Genomic DNA, 24,555 nt, shown 5'->3' with positions numbered 1-24,555 from the left:
CACACGACAGGCAGGCTGAGAAGCCCGAGATCTGGCAGCCAGAACGCTGCTGACTCCAGGAGGAAGCAGGCCTTCCAGCTTCTGAAACCGCAAGCTAATAAATTCCTGGGGTTGACGCCAACCTGTTGGGTAGTATTGGTCACAGCAGCTCTGTCAAAGTGAGCAACAAGGGAACCCCAGGACCCCAATCACGGAGAATGACGGCCTCAGCATCTCCCCAGCGCTTTGTGCCCAGCCGCGGAGGGGTGAGTAGATAAAGTTTCCAGGAAACGGCAGAGGGGGCAGGAGGAAAGAGAAGGTGCTGTCTTTCGCTGCTACTCAAAGAGGAAGTAGAATGGGCTCCAGGACGGGGCCCTGCCAGGCCTCCTAATGCTTGCAACGGGCCTGACCCAGGCCTGGGTCACCCCTCACCTGCCACCTGATGCCACCCATGAACTTGGGACAGGAGAGTGGTCCAGAGAGCAGACCTGGACCCAGGCGACCGGTTTCCACCCCAGTTGGGCAACTCCTCAGTTGCGGGGTCTTGCGCAAGTGCCTCTTCCTCTCGTCACACGGAACGATGCGGCCCACGATGTCCTTTAGATGCCCGATGGCCGACTCCTCCTGGAAGTCCCACGGGAAGGTCTCTGTCCACTTGGCCAACAGCTGGAGCAGCTTGGGGCCAAACTTCCGGACTCGGGCCTTGTCCAGCACTGGCTTGTCCAGCTGCTGCTGCTCAATGCACAGGTGGCAGACCCGGGCCAGGAGCTCCTGGGGCTCGATGAAGAGGCGGGAACTCAGCAGGAAGGTGAAGATGTAGGCTTTCTCTGGGTAGTAGTCGGCCGTAGGTACCAGGTGCTGGATCAGGGTGTCCAAGGAGGCTGAGGATGGAGCTCCGTCCAGGAGGGGCTGGCTGGCCTGCTTGCCCTCTGGGGGCTCGGTGGGGGGCGGGCTGAGGCTGCCCGGGGTGACCATGTCGGAGGCGCTCAGTGTCCGGGGCATGCCTGCCTTTGGTGGACATCAGTGGGCATCAATGCCTTCTCCTTCTCAGCCTTCTGGGGTGCTTGGGACATTGCTCTCTTGTGCGGAGAGGAAGCCATGGAAACCAGGAAGCCGAAGGTGCTGAGACCCGGAGAAGAACGGAGAAGCTTCCTCGTGCTTCCCAGTTTGGCAGAGGAGCCCAGGAGCTCCGGCAGTCAGTCTTTGGGGAGACAGTGTCACCTGGTGCCTCGTGGGCTGGTCTTTCCTGAATGAAGCTTGCCAGCATCCCGTTTTAGTCTGCTAAAAGCTTCCAGAAGCAACACACCAGAAAATGGGCTGGCTTCTATGATGGGGGCTTATTAGCTTATAAGCTGACAGTTCCGAGGCCATGAAAAATGTCCAAATCAAGGCTTCATCAGGTGATGTTTTCGGTTGTCATTTCTTCTTGGCGAATTGTCCCTTTTATTAGTATATAGTAAACTACTTCAAGTCTTGTAACAGTTTTGGATTTAAAATCTATTCTCTCTGATATTATTATTGCTATACAAGCTCTTTTTTTTTTATTATTGCTATCAGTGTGGAATATCTTTTTCCAACCTTTCACTTTCAGCCTTGTTGTGTTCTTGCATCTAAGGTGAGTTTCTTGTAGACAATAGATGGCTCATGGTTTTGTTTTCTTTTTATCCATTCTATCAGTCCATGTCTTTTTTTTTTTTTCCAGGTACCAGGGCCAGGGATTGAACCCAGCACCTCATACATGGAGGGCTGGGCTCAACCACTGAGCCACAGCAGCTTCCCTGAGTTGGCTTTTTCATTTGTTTTGCTTGTTGTCTGATTTAATTTTTTCAGGAGGCACCAGGAACTGGACCAGGGACCTCCCATGTGGAAGGCAGGTGCTCAACTACTTGAGCCACAGCCACTCCCTGTCTCTGACTTTTAATCAGGGAGCTCAATCCATTAACGTTCAGTGTTAGTACTGTAAAGGTGTTACTTACTTCGTCCATTTTATCCCTTGGCTTTCTGTTGTCGTATCTTACTCTTGTCTGTCTTTTAACCCTTTCCATTTCTCTTACATATGTTCTTTATTTCTACACTCTACCTTGGGGCTCTCTCCTTGTTTTTTCCTATCAGTCCAGTAACATACCCTTTAATATCTCTTGTAGATTCAGTCTCTTGGAAACATACTCAGTTTTTGCTTGTCTTTAAACTCTATTTTATTTCTGAAGGACAGATTTTTTGGCCAAAGAATTATTGGCTGGCAATTTTTCTCTTTCAGTACCTTAAATATATCTACCACTTCCTTCTTGCCTCCATGGTTTCTGATGAGAGAAATTGGCACTTAGCCTTATTAAGGCTCACTTGTAAGTAATACATTGCTTTTCTTTTGCTGCTCTCAAATCCTCTCTTCATCTTTGGCCTTTAACAATCTGAAGTTGTCTCAGAGTAGGTCTACTAGGATTTATACTGATTGGAGTACATTGGCCTTCTTGAATATTGATATTTGTGTCTTCCAGAAGGGTTGGAAAATTTTCAATCAGTATTTCCTCAAATATTCTTTCTACCTATTTTTTTCCATTCTCTTTTCCTTCTGGGATATCTATAACATGTATGTTTGTGCATTTCACATGGTCATTCATGCCCTGTTCAATTTTTTGCATTCTTTTTTTTCTCCCTTTCTCCTATCATTTCAAATTCAAATGTCCTATTTTGAATTCATTTATTTGTTCTTCTAACATTTCAAATCTGTTCAAATACAGATTTCTGGGAAGATGGCAGATTAGAAAGATATGGGACTCTCTTCTGCCCTAGAAAAATAGCTAGAGAACAGGCTGAAACAGCCTGGAAAAAATACTCTAGCATTTAGTACACCAGGGGAAGGCTGGACACTGCCCAGAAGAGAGAGGGACAAAGGACAAGAATCATGAAGGCAAAACTGAGTTAAAGGCCACAGCTGCAGCTGCCGGAGCCCTCCTGCACGTACAGACCCTTGAACACGCAGGCCTCGGGCTGGTGGCTGCAGACAAACGAAGGGGCTCCAGGGATCCACCTCCCCAAAAAAGGGGAGAGAGAGGGACACAGCCTAAGGCGGACGCAGCTTTTGACCCAGAAATTTGTTCTGCTGTGCCCCAGGAGCCCTCCCGGGTGGGACGGGGCTGCACCATTTTTTGCTTTGGGAGCCTGCAAAGGACTAAAGAGATCCAGGGCGAAGGGGATCTGACCCTTGCCATCTCCCTCTCTACTAAACAGGACAGGACTATTTGTTGAGCACTCAGAGGGGAGTGCAATTATTTCCTACTTGGGAAAAGGGCAAGGCTGCCAGCAAGGGTGGAGAACTGTCTCTGAGAAGGTTTGACTTGCAAGGCTCTTAGCCTCCAGGCAGGACCCTCTGTCACACTGATCCAGCTCTTGTTGCAGCAAACACTCCCACCAGGCATTGACCTGAGAGGGCTCCTGAGGAGTGCCATCTGCTGGCAGGCCAAGGAAGTACATATGAGGCAATTTAAGTAAGTAAGAGAGGCTTTTTCCCGCCTTTATAGTCTCCCTCCCCAGGACCCTAGGAAGTGAGTCTGCAACCAGTTACTGGCTCAGAGTGCAGTTTTCAACAACTAATATGGACAACCTAAAGATCCAGGTTGAACCAAGACTCAAAGAATAGCAGTTACACACAAAATCTCTATGAAAGAGAAAATAAGTGAGCATTGAGGAAATTCACCATCCTAATCAGATGCATAGACAATAGCAAAAAAATACAAGCCATACTAAGAAGATGGAATACATAGCCCAAGAAAAGGAATATAGCAAAGCCCCAGAAGAGATGCAGGATTTGAGACAACTAATTAACAAGATGCACACAATTTTCAAAATCAAATTAATAAGCTGAAATACAGTATGGCTAAAGAGATCGATGACATCAAGAAGACATTGAACCATCACAAAGAAGAATTTGAAAGCCTGATTAGAAAAGTAACAGAGCTCATGGGAATGAAGGACAAGATAAGCAAGATAAAAAACACATTAGAGCATACAACAGCAGGCTCAAAATGATAGAAGAACAAATATATCTGCCATGACCTGGGTGTCTTCAGAGCCCTCAGGAGCCCCACTATTTAGGGTTGCATCTACTTTGGCAGTCAATGAGATCCTGCTAAGACGTGCATAAGCATTACCTCTGGGAAGACCTCCTGACTCACTTTGAAGTCTCTTACCCACATAAACTCATTTGTCTTTACCTTTCCCCACTTTTATTCAAGGTCTTTTTCCAGTTGCATTGCTCGTTGGTGCTTGGTAGTAACCTCTGTGCCAGGGAGATTAATCCCCGGGAGTCACGTCTCACACTGCGGGGAAGGTAATGCATTTACATGCTGAGTTTGGCTTAGAGAGTGGCCACATTTGAGCGATGTGGAGGTTCTCAGGAGGTGACTCTTAGGTACCCTACAGCTCTAGGCTAAATTGCAATTTCAAGAGCAGAGGCTCATAAGCATAATTGTCGGTCTCAAGGTCCCATCAATGGACGATCCTTCTTCATTGGTCATTGCCCTGCACTTGGGGGATTGTTGCTGTCCTATTAGCAAGTGTGGCAGAGCTCCCCAGGATGGGAATTCAGTATTCTTTTGGTTATTGTGTGAGTCTCCACCCACTGTGACAATGCCGCATGAACATTTGAGCACATTCATGTACCTTATATGTAAGCCCAGGTGAACTTCCTCCCATGCATCCCCCATCACTGACACCCCACACCAATGATCCTCCCCCGCCACAATTGTAACTCTTCTGTGGTCCAAAACTTCTTCAAAAATGCCAAGAATGTCATCAAATACAATTAATAGGAAAATGAAATAATAATGATAGGTTTAAACATAACAAATAAAATGCAAAATAATTTATAAGAACAAAATTAAAAATTGGGATATTAAAAAAATGAAAAATATTAAAAAAAAATTTTTTTTATGTTTTACCTGTCAACACTGTAATATCTCTGTAATATCCTGTATGTATAGTGACATTTTCTTCCATTTCTTCCCCTGTGTCTTACTTTTTTTTCCAGCTTGTCTTGAAAGAAGTCTTAGGTCACAATAAAATCACATACAGAACACAGGGGACTTCCATAGACCCAACATCCTCTTCTTTATCCCCTTATCTATAACCTTTTTACATGTGGATGAAACATTTGTTACAACTGATGTACAAATATTGAAACATAGCCACTGACCATGGTCAATAGTTCACATTATGGTCTGCACTCTAGACCATACACTTTATAAATTTTTGATGAAATTCAACATGGCCTGCATCCATCATTGCAAGATCATGCAAAACCCTAAATGCTCATGCAGAACCTTCCCCTTCCATCTACTCTATTCCTCCCTCCCCCTCCCCTTGCGGCCCACAGCGACCACCAGGCTTCACTCCTTGAAGGACAAGAATCATAGATATTTCCAACAACATTGAGGGCTTGACACACTGGTCTGTCCTTCCCTATTAGGAACCACCCATGCTCCCGAGAGACACCTACCCCTCTGTTTGAGAACATAGTGGGCCTCCCCAGGATGGGAGTCCCACTCCTTCCCACTCTTTATGTGGCTCTCCACCCACTGATACAACACACGATGACAAAATCGTCACTCGCACATTCTCTAGAAGATAAAAATATGGAATGCCTGATGAATTTGTGTGTTATCTTTGCTCAGGGGGCATGCTAATCTTCTCTGTACTGTTCCAATTTTAGTACATGTGCTGCCAAAGCTCCAATTTTAGTACATGTGCTGCCAAAGCTCCAATTTTAGTACATGTGCTGCCAAAGTGAGCACCTCTAATGGATTTTTCATTAGCTCTACTCTGTCTTTTATTCCCATAAGCTTTGTTCCTTTTTTCTTGCAGGCTTTCAAATTGTTCTCTTTTTTTTTTCTTTTCAGGGGGTCTGAAAGTAGATTCATATCAGGCAACTTTATTGTTTACAAGGGGCTCTTTATATACCCCAGTCTACAGGAGAACAAGCATGCAGTTAACTATTAGCATTACTAAGGAACTCAAAAAATCTTATCTCAAGGTACAAAGTCTAAGTGTCCTATTTACTACAAAAGGTAAGTGCTCATCTTTTCTTTCAGCCTTTAACAGCTTCAACCTGTTTGTTGGGAACTCTTAATTACCACCTTCCCTAGGTTGCAAGTGTAGCCATGGAAAGGGTACGTCTCTCTTTGCAAGACCACTGTGCCTCAGTTTCCAACATTTCCCCCTTTTTGTTTTAGTCGAGGTGACCATGCCTGTCTTAGGTTGCCCTCCTCTTGAGAGTCTTACCCATCATTGACTACCAGCCAAGCTCTACAACTTGGGGAAATTATTGAAGTGCTTTTGCTAGCACTGGATTATTTGCATGTCCCATGGCTATTACGCTTTGCAGTTTTCTTTGAAAGTACTGTCTGGCACAGGTAAGAATCATGAGCAACAGAACAAATATGATTAGCCCTATTCCTAAAGCTGACAGGAAATGCTGTGATTTATACCAGTTAGCTGGGTTAAATTTTATAATATGTGAAATCATATCTGAGTAAATATCCTTATCATTTGCTATATGAATTTGATTATGAAATATCTCTAATATTTTCCTTTGTAATTATTTCTAGAGAGATATTACTTTTATGGCCTAATAAATAAATGATTCTTAATTTTTCCATACTATATCTGATGAATTACATGCAAGCAGAGTTATACAGAATTACTTTCATTCCAATCACATCTCAACCCCCTTAACAAATTTAAATTATACAATCGATCTCCAATATGTAACACAGCTGAGTCCAAACCATTAACTCTCAAATTGTTCTTTATGCTCACACAATGTCACCTTAATATCATTTGTCTCTTTAGTCATATTTTCCTTCTTCTCCTCAAATTGATTAAGGAGGTTTGTTTGAACATTCTCTATTAGGTGTCTTAAATCCTGAGTCTCGTCTAGATTCTTGCCTAGTTCCTTTGAGTGGGCCTTACCTTCTGTTTCTCAGTGTAAGTTTTGATCTTTTGTTGATACCTAGGCATCTGCTTTTGTTGATTATTTTTCTGTTGGTCAATTTCTCTCTTGCCTAGGGGTTTTATTTCACAGCTCTCTGATTTTTCACTTTTTCTAAAACTTGAATACTGCCCTGTGGCAGGGAGCTGCCCATGGGGCCTGGCCAGGTCTACCATGTTTGGGAAAGAATCCAGGGAGAGCTGACTGCCTTCCCTCACTCTGCCCGCTGGCTGGCAAGTACTGCTCCTCAGCGAACCCTTCCAGAGAGATGAATTCAATGTCCACCACCTCGTCTGAGCTAGCAAGTTTTGGTAGTTACATTTGCTGAAGAGAAACCACAGTCCCCTTCCACCAAACCCTCCCTCCTCCCAGGGAGGAGTCTGTCCTTTCCGCTCTCCCTTAGCCTCTCAGGTTGTTTGCCTTGGGGAAGGGGGATGGGCAGTGTTTCCGGCCACAGGGATATCAACTCATGGATTTCCCTTTGGTCTCTCCAGTCCCCCCTGGAAGATGAATGCGGCACTTTCCTGGCCTGCAGAGGTCCCACTTCTATGCCTTCTCCCCTATTTTGCAAGAGAGCTGTGCCCTGCCTGAGCTACTCTGACACCATCTTGCAGTCTCTGTAATTTTTTTTTTTAGGTTTTTTTTTTCTTTTCTCTCCTCTTCCCCACCCCCTTGCCTGCTCTCTGTGTCCATTCGCTGTGTGTTCTTCTGTTCCACTGCATTCTTGTCAGAGGCACCAGGAATCTGTGTTTCTTTTTGCTGCGCCATCTTGCTGCGTCAGCTCTCTGTGTGTACGGAGCCACTCCCAGGCAGGCTGCTCTTTTTTCACGCGGGGTGGCTCTCCTTGCAGGGCACACTCTTTGTGCGTGGGGCTCCCCTCTATGGGGGACACCCCTGCGTGGCACGGCACTCCTTGCGCGCATCAGCACTGCATGTGAGCCAGCTCACCACACAGGTCAGGAGGCCCTGGGTTTGAACCCTGGACCTCCCATATGGTAGGTGGATGCTCTATCAGTTGAGCCAAATTAGCTTCCCTGTGATTATTTTTTTAAATTACAGAAGTCATATGTTATACATAAAAGTCATGTAGAAAATACAACATTCCCAAATGCAACCCTATTGCTGACACTTTGCATTGGCGTGGTACCACTGTTTCAAATGATGAAAGAATATTAAGATATTACTGTTAAAAATAAAATAAAAATAAGATATTATTGTTAATTATAATTGATAGTTTGCATAAGGTATATTTTTCCCATATACCACCCTATTATTAAAATCTTGTAATGATGATGTATATTTAATATAGTTCATGAAAGGACATTCTTATATTTGTACTCTTCACCACAGTCATCATCCACCATAGGGTTCACTGTGTTATAGTCCCGTGCTTTATCCTCTAGCTTTCCTTCTAGTAACATACGTGATCCCAAACTTCCCACTTCAACCCCATTCACATACATAATTCAGCACTGTTAATTATACTCCCAATAATGTGCTACCATCACCTCTATCCATTTCCAAACATTTACAATCAATCTAAATAGAAATTCTGCACAAATTAAGCATCACTTTCCCACTCTCTACTCCTATTCTGTATCCTGCTAACCTATAGTCTAGATTCAAATTCTGTGAGTTTGCTTATTATAATTAGTTTCTATCAGTGAGATCATACAATATTTGTCCTTTTGTGTCTAGCTTATTTCACTCAACATAATCTCCTCAAGGTTCTTCGATGTTATTAGATGCATCAGGACTTCATTCATCCTTATAGCTGAATAATATTCTATTATATGTATGTATCACATTTTGTTTATCCATTCATTGGTTGATAGACACTTGGGTTGCTTCAATCTTTTGGCAATTCCAAATATTGCCACTAAGAACATGAGTGTACAAATGTCTGTTTGCATCCCTACTTTCAGTTCTTCTGCATATATACCTTAATAGTGGGATTGCTGGGTCATATGGCAATTCTATATTTAGCTTCCTGAGGAACTGCCAAACTGTGTTCCATAGTGGCTGCACCATCTTACATTGCCACCATTAATGCATGAGTGTTCCCATTTCTCCATATCATCTCCAACACTTGTAGTTTTCTGTTTTTTTAATAGTGACCATTTATTTGAAGTTCCCTAATATCTAGTGATGTTGGTAATGTTTTCATGTGCTTTTAAGTCATCTGTATATCTTCTTTGGAGAAATGTCTCTTCAAGTCTTTTGTCCATTTTTTTATTGGGTTGTTCTTTTTATTGTTGTGGGATTCTTTATATATTCTGAATATTAAACCCTTATCAGATATGTGGTTTCCAAATATTTTCTTCCATTGAGTAGGTTATCTTTTCACTTTTGTGACAAAGTCCTTTGAAACTCAAAGTTTTTAATTTTGAGGAGATCTCATTTATTTTTTTCTTTTGTTGCTTGTGATTTGGGTGTAAAGTCTAAGAAACCATTGCATAACACAATGTCCTAGAGGTGCTTCCCTATATTTTCTTCTAGGAGTTTTATAGTCCTGGTTCTTATATTTAGGTCTTTAATAGATTTTGAGTTAATTTTTGTATATGGTGTGAGATAGGGGTCCTCTTTTATTCTTTTGCATAAGAAAAACCAGTTCTCCCACCACCATTTATTGATGAGACTTTTATTTCACAATTGTGTGGACTTTGCAGCTGTCAAAGATCAGTTGGCTATAGATGTGAGGGTCATTTCAGAATTTGATTCCATTGGTCAATATACTGATCCAGTGCCAGTACCATGTTGTTTTGACTACTGTAGCTTGGTAAGACACTTTTGTTTTGTTTTCTAGTTAGAAACATTTTATTTAAATGTATCAAATAAAAACCCATGTTTTCAGGTCACAGGATGTTATTACATTCAACAAAAATTTATCTTACTGCTGTGACTTTACAGAGCATAATAATCCAGATCCATTTTGATTAGATGGCTGAAATACCATTCCTAGGTTATACCTTACGTACAGCACAAATCCTTTATAATGATGTAAACAAAAGAACTGTCCTAAAAGACAAACTTGAGAACTTCAGTCTCTTCTTTCACGACTTGCACATCTGCGTGGACTTCCTGATGGGGAATGACTTCTTTTTGGAGATCTGGAGTTTGGTCAGCTGTCCCTTGGTCATGAAATGGACCTGGATCTTGACGTTGGCCTTGCCTGGGACTGGAAATACCTCAGTCCTTTTACAGAACCAGATCTAGATCTTCTGAGTGAAGCAGATCTCAATCTACAGAGACACACAGATCTTGATGGTTGAGGAGATGCTGGTCTCGACCTCCGTCCTCTGCTCCTGCTGCCTGAGTGGGAGTATCACCTTCCTCTGGCTCTCGAATGCCATCTAGACCGTGATCTGCTCCTTCACCGCTGGCTATAGCGATGGCAGTCATAAGCATAATGTCCCTTTTCACCACATTCATAGCACCTATCATTGGGCTCAAAAGGACATCTGGCAGGTGGTCTATCAAACAAGATCTCCGAGGCATGCCTGTTGATAGTTCAGCTCTCACCCTGAACCACAGGTCACCTTCCCATCCAGTCCTCACACTGCATCTTCTGCATCTCTGGGATCTTCACATTCCAGAAAGGCAAATCCTGGAGGATTTCTCCTAATCCACATCGTTATTGAGAGACCATAATAGGGAAGCGGACTTGGCCCAGTGGATAGGGTGTCCATCCACCACATGGGAGGTCCGTGGTTCAAACCCCGGGCCTCCTTGACCCGTGTGGAGCTGGCCCATGTGCAGTGCTCATGCGCGCAAGGAGTGCCCTGCCATGCCGGGGTAGGGGAGCCCCCACGCGCAAGGAGTGCGTCCCGTAAGGAGAGCCGCCCAGTGCGAAAGAAAGTGCAGCCTGCCCGGGAATGGTGCTGCACACACAGAGAGCTGATACAGCAAGATGATGCAACAAGAAGAAAATACAGATTCCCGTGCCACTGACAACAACAGAAGCAGACAAAAAGAAGAATACATAGCAAATGGACACAGAGAACAGACAACTGGGGCGGGGGCAAGGGGGGAAGGGGAGAGAAATAAATAAAAACAAAACAAAAAACCTTAAAAAAAAAGAGAGAGAGAGACCATAATAAATGAAAGCACTTTCTAGCTTTCCTTTGCGAGCGCCAGTTCCCAGCACCGACATATACCTTGTTCTCTCCTCCGTGCCGTGACATGCCTGGCCCACGTTCTCGGCTCTTTCAGCTCACAATGCCCAGGTAACGAATGAAGAGAAAGCTCAACACACCCCCACTTGTAAGCATCCCGGCAGCACTCGGTGATACACTGTAAAGTAAGGAAGTGCGATTTCTCCAACTTTGCTCTTCGTTTTCAAGATGTTTTTGGGTATACAGGGTCCATTGCCCAGTAAATGGAAGTTAAACAACACATACTTAAGCAATCAGTGGGGCAAAGAAAAATTGCAGGAGAATTCCATACATATCTTGAGTTGAATGAAAACAAGAACACGACATATCAAAACTTATGGAATGCAGTGACGGCAGTGTTGAGAGGGAAATTTAAAAGAGCCTACATTAAAAAGAATAAAGAACTAAAGTCAAAGCCCTAACTGTACACCTGGAGGAACTAGAAAAACAACAGCAAAATAATCCCAAAGCAAGCAGAAAGAAAGAAATAACAAAGATAGAGCAGAAATAAATAAAATTGAGAACAAACTATAGAGAAAATCAACAAAACCAAAAGCAGGTTCTTTGAAAAGGTCAATAAAATGGACAAACCCTTAGCTAGTCTAATAAAGAAAAAAAGAGAGAAGAGGCAAATAAATAAAATCAGAAATGAAAGGGGGGAAGTTACGACTAACCCCACAGAAATAAAAAGGACCCATAAAAGGACATTATGAGAAACGTATGCCAACAAACTAGACAATCTAGATTAAATGGACAAATTCCTAGAAATGCACAAACAACCTACATTGATTCTATAAGAAATACAAGAACTTAACAAACCAATCACACTTAAAGAGAATGAACCACCATCAAAAGTCTTCCAGCAAAGAAAAGTCGAAGAACAGATGGCTTCACAGGTGAATTCTACCAAGCATTTTGAAAAAAAATTACAGTAAGCCTATTTTAACTCTTCCAAAAAATGGAAGAGGAGGGAAAATTATACAGCACATTTTATGAAGCCAACATCACCCTAATACTGTGAAAACAGCATTGTATTGGCATAAAGAAAGACACAGTGATCAGTGGAATAAAATTATGAGTCTAGAAATAAACCCTCACCTCTGTGGCCAACCAGTTTTGACAAACTTACCAAGGTATGTTAAAGGGACAAAAGAGTCTCTTCAACAAATGGTGCTGAGAGAACTGGATAGCCATAACCAGAAGAATGAAAGAGGACCCCTATCTTACTCCCTATATGAGAATCAACTCAAAATGGATCAAAGACCTAAATATAAAAACCAGCACCATAAAACTACTAGAAGAAAATGTATGGGGAAGCAGATTTGGCTCACCTGATAGAGCATCTGCCTACCATATGGGAGGTCTGTGGTTCAAACCCCGGGCCTCCTGACCCTTGTGGAGCTGGCCCATGTGCAGTGCTGATGTGCTCCAGGAGTGCCGGGAACATAGGGGTGTCCCCCGCATAGGGAAGCCCCACGCACAAGGAGTGCACCCCATAAGGAGAGCCACCCCACATGAAAAAGGTGTAGCCTGTCCAGGAGTGGCACTGCACACACAGAGAGCTGACGCAGCAAGATGACACAAGAAAAAGAGACAGATTCTCAGTGCCGCTGACAAGAGTACAAGCACACACAGAAGAACACACAGCGAATGGAGAGAGAGCAGACAACTGGCGGGAGTTGGGGGAAGGGGGGAGAAATAAAATAAATCTTAAAAAAAAAAAAGAAAATGTATGGAAACATCTTCAAGATCTTGTGGTAGGTGGTATTACCTTGGCTCTTACACGCAAAGCACCAGCAACAAATGAAAAAGCATATAAAGGGAACTCAACATTAAACACTTTTGCATCTCAAAGGACTTTGTCAAAAGGTGAAAAGTGGGAGCCAATGTGGCTCAGTGGGTGAGTCCCGGCCTCCCACATGTGAGGTCCCAGTACCTCAAAAAAAAAAAAAAAAAAAAAAAGCTGAAAATGCAGCCAACTCAATGGGAGAAAATATTTGGAAATCACATATCCAATAAGGGTTTAATATCCATGATATATAAAGAGATGCTACAACTCAACAATAAAAAGACAAACGACCCAATTAAAAAATGGGCCAAAGACTTGAATAGGCATTTGTCCAAAGAAGAAATACAAATGGCAAAAAAAACACATGAAAAAGTGTTCAACATAATTCATTAGCAATTAGAGAACTAGAAATCAAAACTACAATGAGATATTATTTCACACCTACAAGAATGGCCACTGTTAAAAAAAAAAAAAATAGAAAACTACAAGTATTGGAGAGGATGTGGAGAAACAGAAACACTTATTCACTGTTAGTGGGAATATAGTACTATTCCTAACCAAGTTGAATATAGATTTGCCACATGACCCAGGTATACAATACTGGGTTTATACCCAGAAGAACTAAAAGCAGTGACACAGACATCTGCACACACCGATGTTCAGAACAGCGTTATTGGGAAGCAGAGGTGGCTCAAGTGATTGGGCTTCTGTCTACTGTATGGAAGGACCTGAGTTCAGTCGTCTGGGCAACCTGGTAAAAGGTGTGCCTGCTTGCCATGCAGCGAGTGATGCAGCAAGATGATGACAGAACAAAAGAGAGATGCAGGGAAGAGTCAAGGCATGATGCAACAGAAACCAGGAACTGAGGTGGTGCAAGCAACAGGGAACCTTTTTCCCACATCAGAGGTTCCCAGGATCAAATCCCAGTGAAGCCTAGAGGAGGAAACAGGAAGACAAAAAAAAAAGAAAAAACAAAACAGACACAGAAGATCACACAGTGAATGGACATAGACAGCAAAACAGCAGGGTAGGGGCAAGAGGGAGGAAAAAAAAGAACAGCATTATTCATGATTACCAAAAGATGGAAACAACCCAGGTGTCCATCAGTAGATGAATGGACATACTGTGGTGTATTCGCATGATGGAATATTCTGCAGCTGTAAGATGAAATGAAGTCGTCAAGCACATGACAACATGGATGAACCTGGAGGACACTATGTCAGCTGAAGCAAGCCAGACACAAAAGGACAAAAACCACATGAGTGCGTTATTATGAACTAAATATATTGTGTAAATTTATGGAGTTAATAACTTGAATATGAATTGCTATAAAAAGAATGAGTTTAGAGAATGGAAAGCTGAGGGTGAACTTGTGCAGAACTGGTACAAAGGTTATCTATTAATCTTTGGAAATGAATAGAAAAGGTAAAAGCACAACATAATGTTTGTAACTAGTAGTGCTATTATAATATTTGGGTATGAGAATGGTTGAAAGGTAAAGACTAAGTCATGTACATTACTAAAAGGTAGGCTAAAAGATTTAACAGGGACTGTATAGGACAGTAAAAACTTCAACACTGTACAAATGTTATATGTATGTTAATGTTACAAGATATTAATATAGGGCAAAAAACCCCACATTATGCTAACTGAAATAAACTAAACACAAAGTATTATATATTTATGTAAAATGCAAATATAAATCAATTTATAAAGATGGAGTTAGATTAGTGGTTGCTGAGGGGTGTGGAGGTTTTCTTTTTGGAGAATGAAGTTGTAAAAATTTTTTGTGGTGATGAAGGCACAGCACTGAGATTATACTAAAAGCCTTTGTTGTACACTTTGGCTAGATTACATGGTGTGTGAATATATCTCAATAAAACTGCTTTTAAAAAACAAAAAGGATCATCAGAGAATACGATGAACAACTGTATGACAAAAAATCAGCCCATGTAGATGAAATGACTAATTCCTAGAAACGCAAGAACAATCTACAATGACTCCAGAAGAAATAGAAGACCTCGACAGACCAGTTACAAGTAGAGATTGAATCAGTCATCAAAAACCAGTTACAAGTAGAGACTGAATCAGTCATCAAAAACCTCGGAACAAAGACAAGGGGGCTTCCCAAGTGAATTCTGCCCATCATGCCAAGCATTAATACCAAGCCTGCTCAAACTCTTCCAAAAAACTGAAGAGCAGGGAATATTAACTAATTCATTCTATGAAGCCAGTTGCACCCTAATACCAAAGCCAGATTGTGGGGAGCTGCCTCTGGCACAGGTGTTATATTGGCCATCTTGTTGCTAAGCGCTATTTTTAGATACTAACCAGGTTAAGTTTCCTTTCCCCACCCTCACTGAAGCAATTAAGTTTCTATTCTTACGCCACTCCCCAGGCTCCAATTGGCATTCGTGGCACTAGAATCAAAGTCTAGTTACCCAATCATTTACAGACACGTGTTGTCAGTATGTACCACCTCATTCATCCCTGGCTATAAGAACCCCTTATTGACCCTCAATAAACGAGACTTGATCAGAATCCTGTCTTGTCTCCATACTTTGTGTCTCTTGTCCCTTTTTCATTCCCACTCCTTCCCTCAGGTCTTGGTTCGACTGATCTGCGGGTTGGGTCACCAGATAAAGATACTACAAGAAAAAAAATTGTAGGGAAACGGACTTGGCCCAGTGGTGAAGGCGTCCGTCTACCACATGGGAGGGCCATGGTTCAAACCCCGGGCCTCCTTGACCGGTGTGGAGCTGGCCCACGCGCAGTGCTGATGCGCGCAAGGAGTGCCCTGCCACGCAGGAGTGCCCCTGCGTAGGGGAGCCCCACGCGTAAGGGGTGCGCCCCGTAAGGAGAGCCGCCCAGCATGAAAGAAAGTGCAGCCTACCCAGGAAAGGCGCTGCCCACACGGAGAGCTGACACAGCAAGATGATGCAACAAAAAGAGACACAGATTCCCGTGCCACTGACAACAACAGAAGCGGACAAAGAAAGGACACAGCAAATAGATACAGAGAACAGACAAGGCAGCAAATAGACACAGAGAACAGACAAGGGGGGGGGGGTTAAATAAATAAATAAATCTTAAGGAAAAAAAAATTGTAGACCAATTTCTCTAATGACTACAGATGCAATTTTCCTCAACAGAATACTTGTAAACTGCATCCAACAGCACACTATCAGAATTACGCCCCATGATAAGTGGGTTTTATCCCAGGTATGCAAGGAGGGTTCAACACAAAATCAGTCAGTGTGATACGCCACATTATCCGGCCAAACCGGGAACCTGCGATGAGCTCACGGCCCAGCCCCTCCCGGGCTCGCCGGGCCTAGGGACCAAGCCTCTGCCCGCTCCCCGCCGCCGCCCGCTGCGCCCCCCAGGGCAGAGGCCCCTCCCAGGCGGGAGTGCCCGGCTCCCGAGACCCGGGCCTCGGCCCCAGGGCCTGAAGGGCAGCGGGGCGGGGGCGGCCGAGGGGAGAGCCGGGGACCAGGCCTCGCCGCCCCGCCCGAGCCCGCGCTGAGCGCCCCCCGCGGCGGGAGGCCGCGCGCCCGGCCTCCGGGGTCTTCCGGCGCGGGGCGGGGCGGGGCTGCTCGGTGTGGACCCGCTCCAAGGGTCGCGCGACTCCCGGCTCCCCACGGCGGCGCCTCGGGCCCGGGCGGCCTGGCCGCGGCTCCCGGGGTGCCGAGCCGGGGGCCGCTGGGCCCTGGAGCCCCGCTCGCTGCGCGCGGTGCCCGGCCGCCGAGGCCCGCGGAGGGCGAGCGGTGTGAGGCGGGAGGCCGCGGCCCAGGCCCGGGCGGGGAGGTGCGCGGCCTCTGCGGGGGTGACTCGGGGACCACCGGGAGCCCAGTCCCGGCGCGCTCGGTGCCCGGCCGCGGAGGGCCGCGGAGGGCGAGCGGTGTGAGGCGGGCGGCCGCGGCCCAGGCCCGGGCGGGGAGGTGCGCGGCCTCTGCGGGGGTGACTCGGGGACCACCGGGAGCCCAGTCCGGGCGCGCTCGGTGCCCGGCCGCCGAGGGCCGCGGAGGGCGAGCGGTGTGAGGCGGGCGGCCGCGGCCCAGGCCCGGGCGGGGCGGCTGGAGCGCGGGGGGGGGGCGCTCGGCCCTCCCGAAGGGGCAGCGGGTCCCGCGCGGCGCGCTTCGCCTTTAAAAGCGAGTTCCTCGGTGCCCTCAGGAAGTAATAGCTCAGCTTGGGTCCTCCGCGGAAAACCGCGGAGTGTGTGGCAACTGCAAGGTAATGAAGAAAAGAGAAAATCCTGTTGTTGAGAGAGGGAAAAACGACATGGAATTGGTTTCTTGTTTTGCCTGAATTAGTCTAGAGTGACTATTTCTCTTAAAAGGGGATTGCCCAACCTTGCATCTTTCTGTCAAGAGAGTCAGATGAACCACAGCTCTTCCTGAAAGTGGGACGCTTTGTTTCAAATTTAACAGAATTAAATTTCATTAGTTCTCCATCAAAAATAAAACGGATTGAGATTACAGAAAAAAAAACGATACTCAGACATAGTGCGCCTCTTAATGAAAGAGCACAGTACCCCCCAAATAGCCAAACGGAATCTGATTAAGCCCCTAGGCTCAACTACCGATGTCTAGGAAATAGGAAGTTCCTGTTAAGCTATCCCCCGGGGACGCCGTCAGCAAGATCCTGACTGGGAAACTATAGGTCAAAGCCTGGGTTCCTTACAAATGCAAGGCAAAGGAAGCAAAGAGAAGGGGAAATCTGTGGATAAAAAGAGATTTAAAAGACGTCAGTGATTTGCAACATGTTGACCTTATTTAGATTCTGATACAAATAATCTGAGTTTAAAAATAATCGATATTTACGAGACAACTCAATTATCGATAGGCTTTTGGTTATATGAAGAAATTATTGTTAATATCTTAAGTGTGTGAATAACCGTGATATCATTGTAGTTTTTTTGGAATCTTTATCTTTTAAACATTTCACATAATCCCTCACTCCTCTCAACTGATTTCCTCATCTGTGAAGTATTGCGGGGATTCTGTGGGTTTTCCCTTAGGCCCATGGTTTAGACCCTTAACAGCTGCTAGTCTACCTAGAAGCAAGGCCTGCCATGAAGCTTTCATTCTCTCTGGTTACCCCAACATATCTAGGCAGTCGTGAGGTCTTCCTGTAAGCCCCTCAGTTTATCTGGAATGTATAATTGGTAGAAAAGCAGATTAAAGGAGGAAAATTATGTGATTGTCTCAAAAGAAGCAGAAAGAGAATATGATGCCATTCAATATCTATTGGCAATGTCTCTGTAGAAGAACCAAAAGAATTTACAGATAAATTATTATAATAAAATAAGGTTCTAATCTTCAAGATTGCTAGACAGAAAATCAGTGTATAAAAATACAGTGCTGCTGTATTTTAAAACAGCAGCAACAACCAGTTAAAAATGCAATCAAATGAAAGGATGACATTTATGGTAACATTAAAATTACCTAAATATAAATCAAAAGATATATAAGACTGTAATAAAAAATACTAACAGTTATTGAAAGATATAAAAGAAGACTTCAATGGTGAGATAGACTATAATCATAGATTGGAGGACTAAATGTCTTAAATATGTTAAGTCTCCCCATGCCCACATTTGATTTGCAGATTTGATGGATTTCTAATCAAAATTCCAAAAGGAATTTTAGTGGAACTTGATAAGCTGAAAAAACAATTGGCTACTTCACTGAAGTTAAGAATGTTCATCAGAAGGCACCATAGGGAAGCAGACTTGGTCCCAACAGATAGGGCGTCTGCCTACCACATGGGAGGTCCAGGGTTCAAACCCAGGGCCTCCTGACCCATGTGATGAGCTGGCCCATGCGCAGTGCTGATGCGCGCAAGGAGTGCTGTGCCACGCAGGGGTGTCCCCCGCGTAGGGGAGCCCCGCACTAGAGCTAACATAGCAAGACGACGCAACAAAAAGAGACACAGATTCTTGGTGCCGCTGACAAGAATAAAGGCAGACACAGAAGAACGCACGGCGGGTGGAACAGAGAGCAGACAACTGGTGGGGGGTGGGGTGGGGAAGGGGATAGGAAGAAAAAAGGCGCCATAGGGGAACAGATGTAGCTCAATGGTTGAGCACCTGCTTCCCATGTATGAGGTCCTGGGCTCAATGCCCAGCACCTCCTTAAAAAAAAAAAGGTTCCATAGAGGAGAATGAAAAGACAAGTCATAAAATGAGAGAAGGTATTTCCAGCAGAATAGTGAACACTAATGGTGTATCAATCAGGGTATAACTAGAAAAACAGGCCATTACAATATTAATATCCTACGGGGCATTAGTAATATAGGAGATGGAGGACTTGAGAGGCAAAGAGGGGACAGTGAGGTAATCCAGAGATTGGCAATCTGGGAAGCCGCACTCATTGCTTCAGCTGGATGGAAAAAGGTAAGGGGAAGTCTAGGAGCCCAGAAGCTGGCATTACCTAATGGAAGTGGTAACCACGCAAGTCTGCTGGCAGCAGCTGGAGCCACAGCCAAGCAAGCAAAGCCCAGAGGAGCGAAGGGAGGGGAGAAATCCCTGGCTGCTCCTTGTACTCTGAATCGCCCCCCACTATCTCCCATTAGCCAATCCCCCTCAGAATCCAGCTGACATGGGAGCCTGCAGGGCAGTGCAGAGTAAGGTTGAAGAATGGCTCTGAGCAAACAGGCACGGACTCACACAGATAGCACATTATGAAAGATTTTATGAAAAAAAAGTCAACCTTAATAGTTATCAGAAACCTGCATGTAAAAACCCTCATAAGATACTATTTCAGAAGCTCTCACTTCCAGAATGGCTCCATGAGGGGCTCTGTGGACCCAAGTTCCCAGTGAAACAACCCTAACTCGTGAAAATTATTTTTAAAACAACTCCTTAAGGGCTCTGGAAGTTGTCCTAAGGACAGGCAGTAAATGTAGAATATTTATTCAAGAAAATCTACAGAATCTTGTTAAGAGCAAGAATCTATGGCACTTGAGCTATGATTAGCTCCCTCTTCCCCAGCCCTCAACTCAGCATGACAAAAGCTCCATTCCAGGCAGGTGTGGTCAGGAAAATGGGACTTCCTCTCCCACCAGCTCCCAGGCTTTTGTATCTCCCCAGGAAGAGCAGCTTGATGGAATTTTTCATTCTTCTTCCCCACCAGCTCCATGTTGCAGAGGGTAAATTCTAGGTGAGTGTGGACAAGAAGCCAGGGGTCTCCATTCCTCCACTTAGCTCAGGGTTGTAGGGTGGAGACTACAGCAAGTGTGGCAGATGGAGAATACTGGGACCCAGTCACTCACCTGATGTCACTAGTAGGTAGGGCAGAGGTTACATACTGGGAGAAACAACTGGAGAAGATCAGACTCTACCCAGCACCTTGCTTGTAAGGTTGGGGTGTCACTAGAAGAGAAGCAGGCCACTTTTCTTGCCCTCAACTCCAGAGCAATGTCCCAGAAATTTTGTCTAGGGGGAGAGGCAAGCCATAAGAACAGAGACCAAGTTGGGGTTCTCATCTCTGGGCTCAGCCACCCATGGATTGCTATGGCAGGATGTGGGTATTTCAGGACAGATCAGACATATTGCAACAATGGCTGAAATAAACATGGACAATCTCAATGAGCAACAGGTCCAACTTCTGGCAGAGATGTGTATTATTATTGATGAAAATGACAGTAAAATTGGAGCTGACCCCAAAAAGAATTGTCACCTGAATGAAAACATCGACAAAAGATTGAGCTGTGTCTTCTTACTCAATACCCAAAGTAGTCTCCTACTATAGCAGAGATCAGATGTTAAAATTGCCTTTCCAAGTTGTTTTACCAATGCTCGTTGTAGTCATCTGTTAAGTAATCCAGGAGAACCTGAAGAAAATGATGCAGTTGGAGGGAGACGAGCAGCACAGAGGTGTTTAAAAAGCTGAATTAGGAATTTTCATGGAAGAGGTTCCTCCAGGAGAAATTAATTACATAACATGAATTTATTACAATCTGGTGGTATTTAGGGTGAACATGAAATTGATTACATTTTGTTTGTGAGGAAGCGTGTAATTTTCTCACCAAAGTCTGTTGCCACATGTTGAAGCAAGATGGCAGGTGACATCTGCGAGGGTTCAGCCTTCCTTTTTCCTCTTAAGGCTCCGTGTCTTCCTGTCTCAGCTCCAGGCTGGCATAGGGTTCCTTTCCTTCTGGGCTTTCAGAGCGCTGCAGACTACTGGGCGAATGAGTGATCTCTCTTGTGGCCACAGGATCAGAGTTCTCTCCTCTGCGGTGTCTATGGAGCTCTCTCTGGGTATCTTCTTCTGTGGGTCTTCCTGGGTGAGTGTCCGTTTATATCTGCCCACCAAGGGGGTGGGGACTCAACCCCGAGTCATACCCTACTGACATGGTCAAAACAAAACCCTAATCTTAACGTAATTTAATCAAAGACGTCCGAGATGAATCTAATACAATCAGAAGGTATCACACCCAGAGGAACTGACCAGTTTACAAACATAATCCTTATCTTTTTTGCGGTTCATAAATAATCTGAAACTGCCACACTCCATACATATGCACTGTTCTTATGATGAGACTTTGTAAAATAGAAGACAAATAAATCTAACCTGTTGAAAAACATGCTTATGACAAATTTGAACAAATAAGTGAAACTTTTCATTGCTGATATTGTTGTGATAAATATTTTCAGAATACTTGTAGAACACTTTGCTACTTGCCAAATGCTTTATATATATTATTGTTTTTTAAAAAAATCATGGTCCAGTAAATATGCAAAAAAGCTATTTGCTTGGCTACCTCAAAAACATGCTAATTAACTTTCAGGATCAACAGGTTAAGTTAGTAGAGCAGGTTCAAGGGAAATTAAGTGATAGATGTCCCAATCTCTGTCATTCTAAATTGATTTGTGGTTTAATCATTCTGGAATATCATTGGATATTTAAAGTTAATCATTGCTTTTAGTAATGAGCATTTATATGATTAGGTTAAATCTTTTAATATTATTGGCAATCAGCAAGTTACATGTTTTCAGAATCACAGTGGACAGACAGGCTCTTCATAAAATGGGACTGGGCAATGCTCTGTACCAGGGCTTCTTATCCTTGGCACGTGGACGTCCCATGCCAGGTAAATTTTCTGGGAGCTGGTTAGCAGCATCCTGGCCTCTGCCCAGTAGATGCCGGCATCACCTTCTCCCCCAGTTGTGACAACCAAAGTGATGCCAGCCATGTTCCCTGAGGGTTAAAGTCACCCTGATGGATGCAGGATGACCGGATACCTGAAAGTAACTTGTTTCTCTCCCTGTTGCTAGGACACAAAGAAAAGAATTGTATGTAAATCAGGAGGTAATGAAGTGCAACCCTCTCTTTGGGCCAAATTCCACTTTTGGTGGTCAAGAATATCCTGTTGAAGCAATGAAGTATGAAAACCAGCTTCATCCAGTTGGCTGGACCTGTGCAGAGTAGCCCCTTGCTGTCCTCATGTCAACTTGCTTAATTAACATAGTAAAATTCCCACCCAGGGTGGAGTTATCTGCCCCTTTCTTGATCATGCAATGTATGTGCAAGTGTGATTTCCTGAACATACTAATCATACAGTTATATAACCAGCTATGTGTGTTCATCCATATGCATAAAAACTAATGCATAATCAAAGCAAGTGCTAAGTAGTAACTTTGGTATTTAAACAAGAGTGAAACTGCAGCAGGGGGAGTCAGGTCTGAGTCACTTTGGGCTGGCCTTGGCTCCTTACCTCTGCAGACATAATAAATGTGAGTTTTGCCTAACTCTCAAAAGTTTTCTTCATGCCATCTCTGGTTATCCATAAAGGCCTTGCTTTGAGGCCTAACAACCCCTGTTGAGAACCTCTGCACCACCAAGTCAGGCCATATTATAGAAAAAACAACAACAGAGAAAAGGCTAATGTTCATGTTAGATTCAGGTTATGGAATATGTATTGATCAATATTTAAAAGTATACCTTTACTGCAGTTTTGAAAACTCTTACCATAGATTTCTTAGACTTGAAATCTTAAGCTTTATGAATGCTATATGATAATGACAAGAGTGGTTTCTCACAAAACTTAATGGTATGTACATTCAATAGAAAAATTCATTCTTTAACGCTGTACAGTGTATTTATAATTTAAGGCAAGACTGTTTTATGTATCAAGTATTAATTTTATTGGTAAGTAAAAGCAATAAAAACCACATTAAAAAAACAAAACAAAACAGAGAATCTCCCAAAACCCACTTTCACACTCCCCCAAGAAAAGTGAATTTATTTAGAACAGACTTTGAGGGAGTTTAAGACTAACAGCACTTTCAAAAACAGTGGAAATTTTGATGGTAAGCAATGAAGAAAAGGCTAGTTAGCTCCATGGGAGCAATGAACTAACCCACAGTTCAACAAGTTTACCTGAGAAAACCAGGGAAAGATATGGCTAGTAGAAACCTTCCCAGGGTAAGAACAAATCTCAAACACTAGTCTGAAAAAGTGTTCTTAAAGAAAGGCTTAAATTTAATTAGTGTTGACTATGGAGCTACATATTCCTCTGGGCATTGTCAAAAATGAGAGCAGCTAGCCAGCAATTAGTACAGTCTAATACTTGGGTATACTATCAACAGAAGCAGTCAGTTCAAGAGAGAGATCAGGGAAAGAGATAGTCAAAGAGAGTCCTGTTAAAACCATTCATCCCAGGGTGACTGCACATCCCAAGGTTACACACCCTGGGGAGCCACATCAGTGCCTTTTCATTGAGGAGGAAATAGAATAATCTAAAATAGTCCAATCAAGTCACTTAACAAATGACAAAAAGCAACAAAAAACAAACCAAAAAAAAAAAAAAAACTACAAAAAATAAACAAGATCTTGAGAGTGTCTGAGGGGTTGAATCAGTATCAAGTTGTCTAGTTTAAAACAAAATATTAGGAGAAAGGCAAAGGAAAGTATGACTCATACATAGGGAAAAAGCAGGCAACAGGAACTGCCTGGGAGAGGGCCCATATATCAACATTAACAAAGACGTCAAAGAAGCCATCATGTATGTTCAAAGAACAAAAGGAAATCATACTTAAAGAAGCAAAGGAAGGTATGCTGACAATGCCTTGTCAAATGGAGAATATCAATAAGATAGGAATTATAAAAAAATTCAAAGGGGAATTCTGGAGTTGAAACATACAATAAGTAAATGAAAAATTCACTAGAGAGGCTCAACAGGATTTAAACTGGAAGAAGAAAAAAATTAGTGAACATAAAGATAGAGCAACAGAGAGTATGCAAATTGAAAAACAGAGATTAAAAAAGGGATGAAGAAAAATGAACAGAGTGTCAGAGAAATGTGAGCCGCCATTTGGCTCATGAACATACATATAATTTGAGTACCAGAAAGAAGAGAAAGGAGAAAAAAAAAAAACATTCAAAGAAAAAAAAATGGCTGAAATGAACCAAATTTGATGAAAAACTTTTATCTACACATCCTAGAAGCTTAATGAACTGCATGTAGGATAAACACAAAGAGAGCAACACCTAGACACATCATAGTAAAACTACTAAAAACCAATGACCATGAAAAAACTTTGAAAACAGCAAGAGAAAAATCACTCACCACATACAATAGAACTCAAATAAGATTAACAACTAAATTCTCATCAGAAACAATAGCAGCCAGAAATCAGTGGG

At 43.5% G+C, this 24,555-nt stretch overlaps 1 non-coding gene and 2 pseudogenes across 1 annotated transcript; all 3 read right to left on the bottom strand.

The window, feature by feature from the left end:
- Positions 1–366: 366 nt before the first annotated feature.
- Positions 367–1,059, bottom strand: LOC131280825 (ras-GEF domain-containing family member 1C pseudogene; annotated as a pseudogene).
- Positions 1,060–5,603: 4,544 nt separating this feature from the next.
- On the bottom strand, positions 5,604–5,706 carry LOC111765634 (U6 spliceosomal RNA). The gene has a single exon (XR_002797932.2). It is a non-coding gene; the product is annotated as a U6 spliceosomal RNA (small nuclear RNA).
- A 4,298-nt stretch (positions 5,707–10,004) lies between these two features.
- On the bottom strand, positions 10,005–11,537 carry LOC101420403 (serine/arginine-rich splicing factor 7-like; annotated as a pseudogene).
- Between the last annotated feature and the right edge of the window lie 13,018 nt (positions 11,538–24,555).

The sequence above is a fragment of the Dasypus novemcinctus genome, chromosome 13 (genome assembly GCF_030445035.2).
Source record: "Dasypus novemcinctus isolate mDasNov1 chromosome 13, mDasNov1.1.hap2, whole genome shotgun sequence".
Lineage (NCBI taxonomy): Eukaryota > Metazoa > Chordata > Mammalia > Cingulata > Dasypodidae > Dasypus > Dasypus novemcinctus.
The sequence above is the reverse complement of the archived record's forward strand: the minus strand, read 5'-3'. Positions and strand labels throughout refer to the sequence as shown.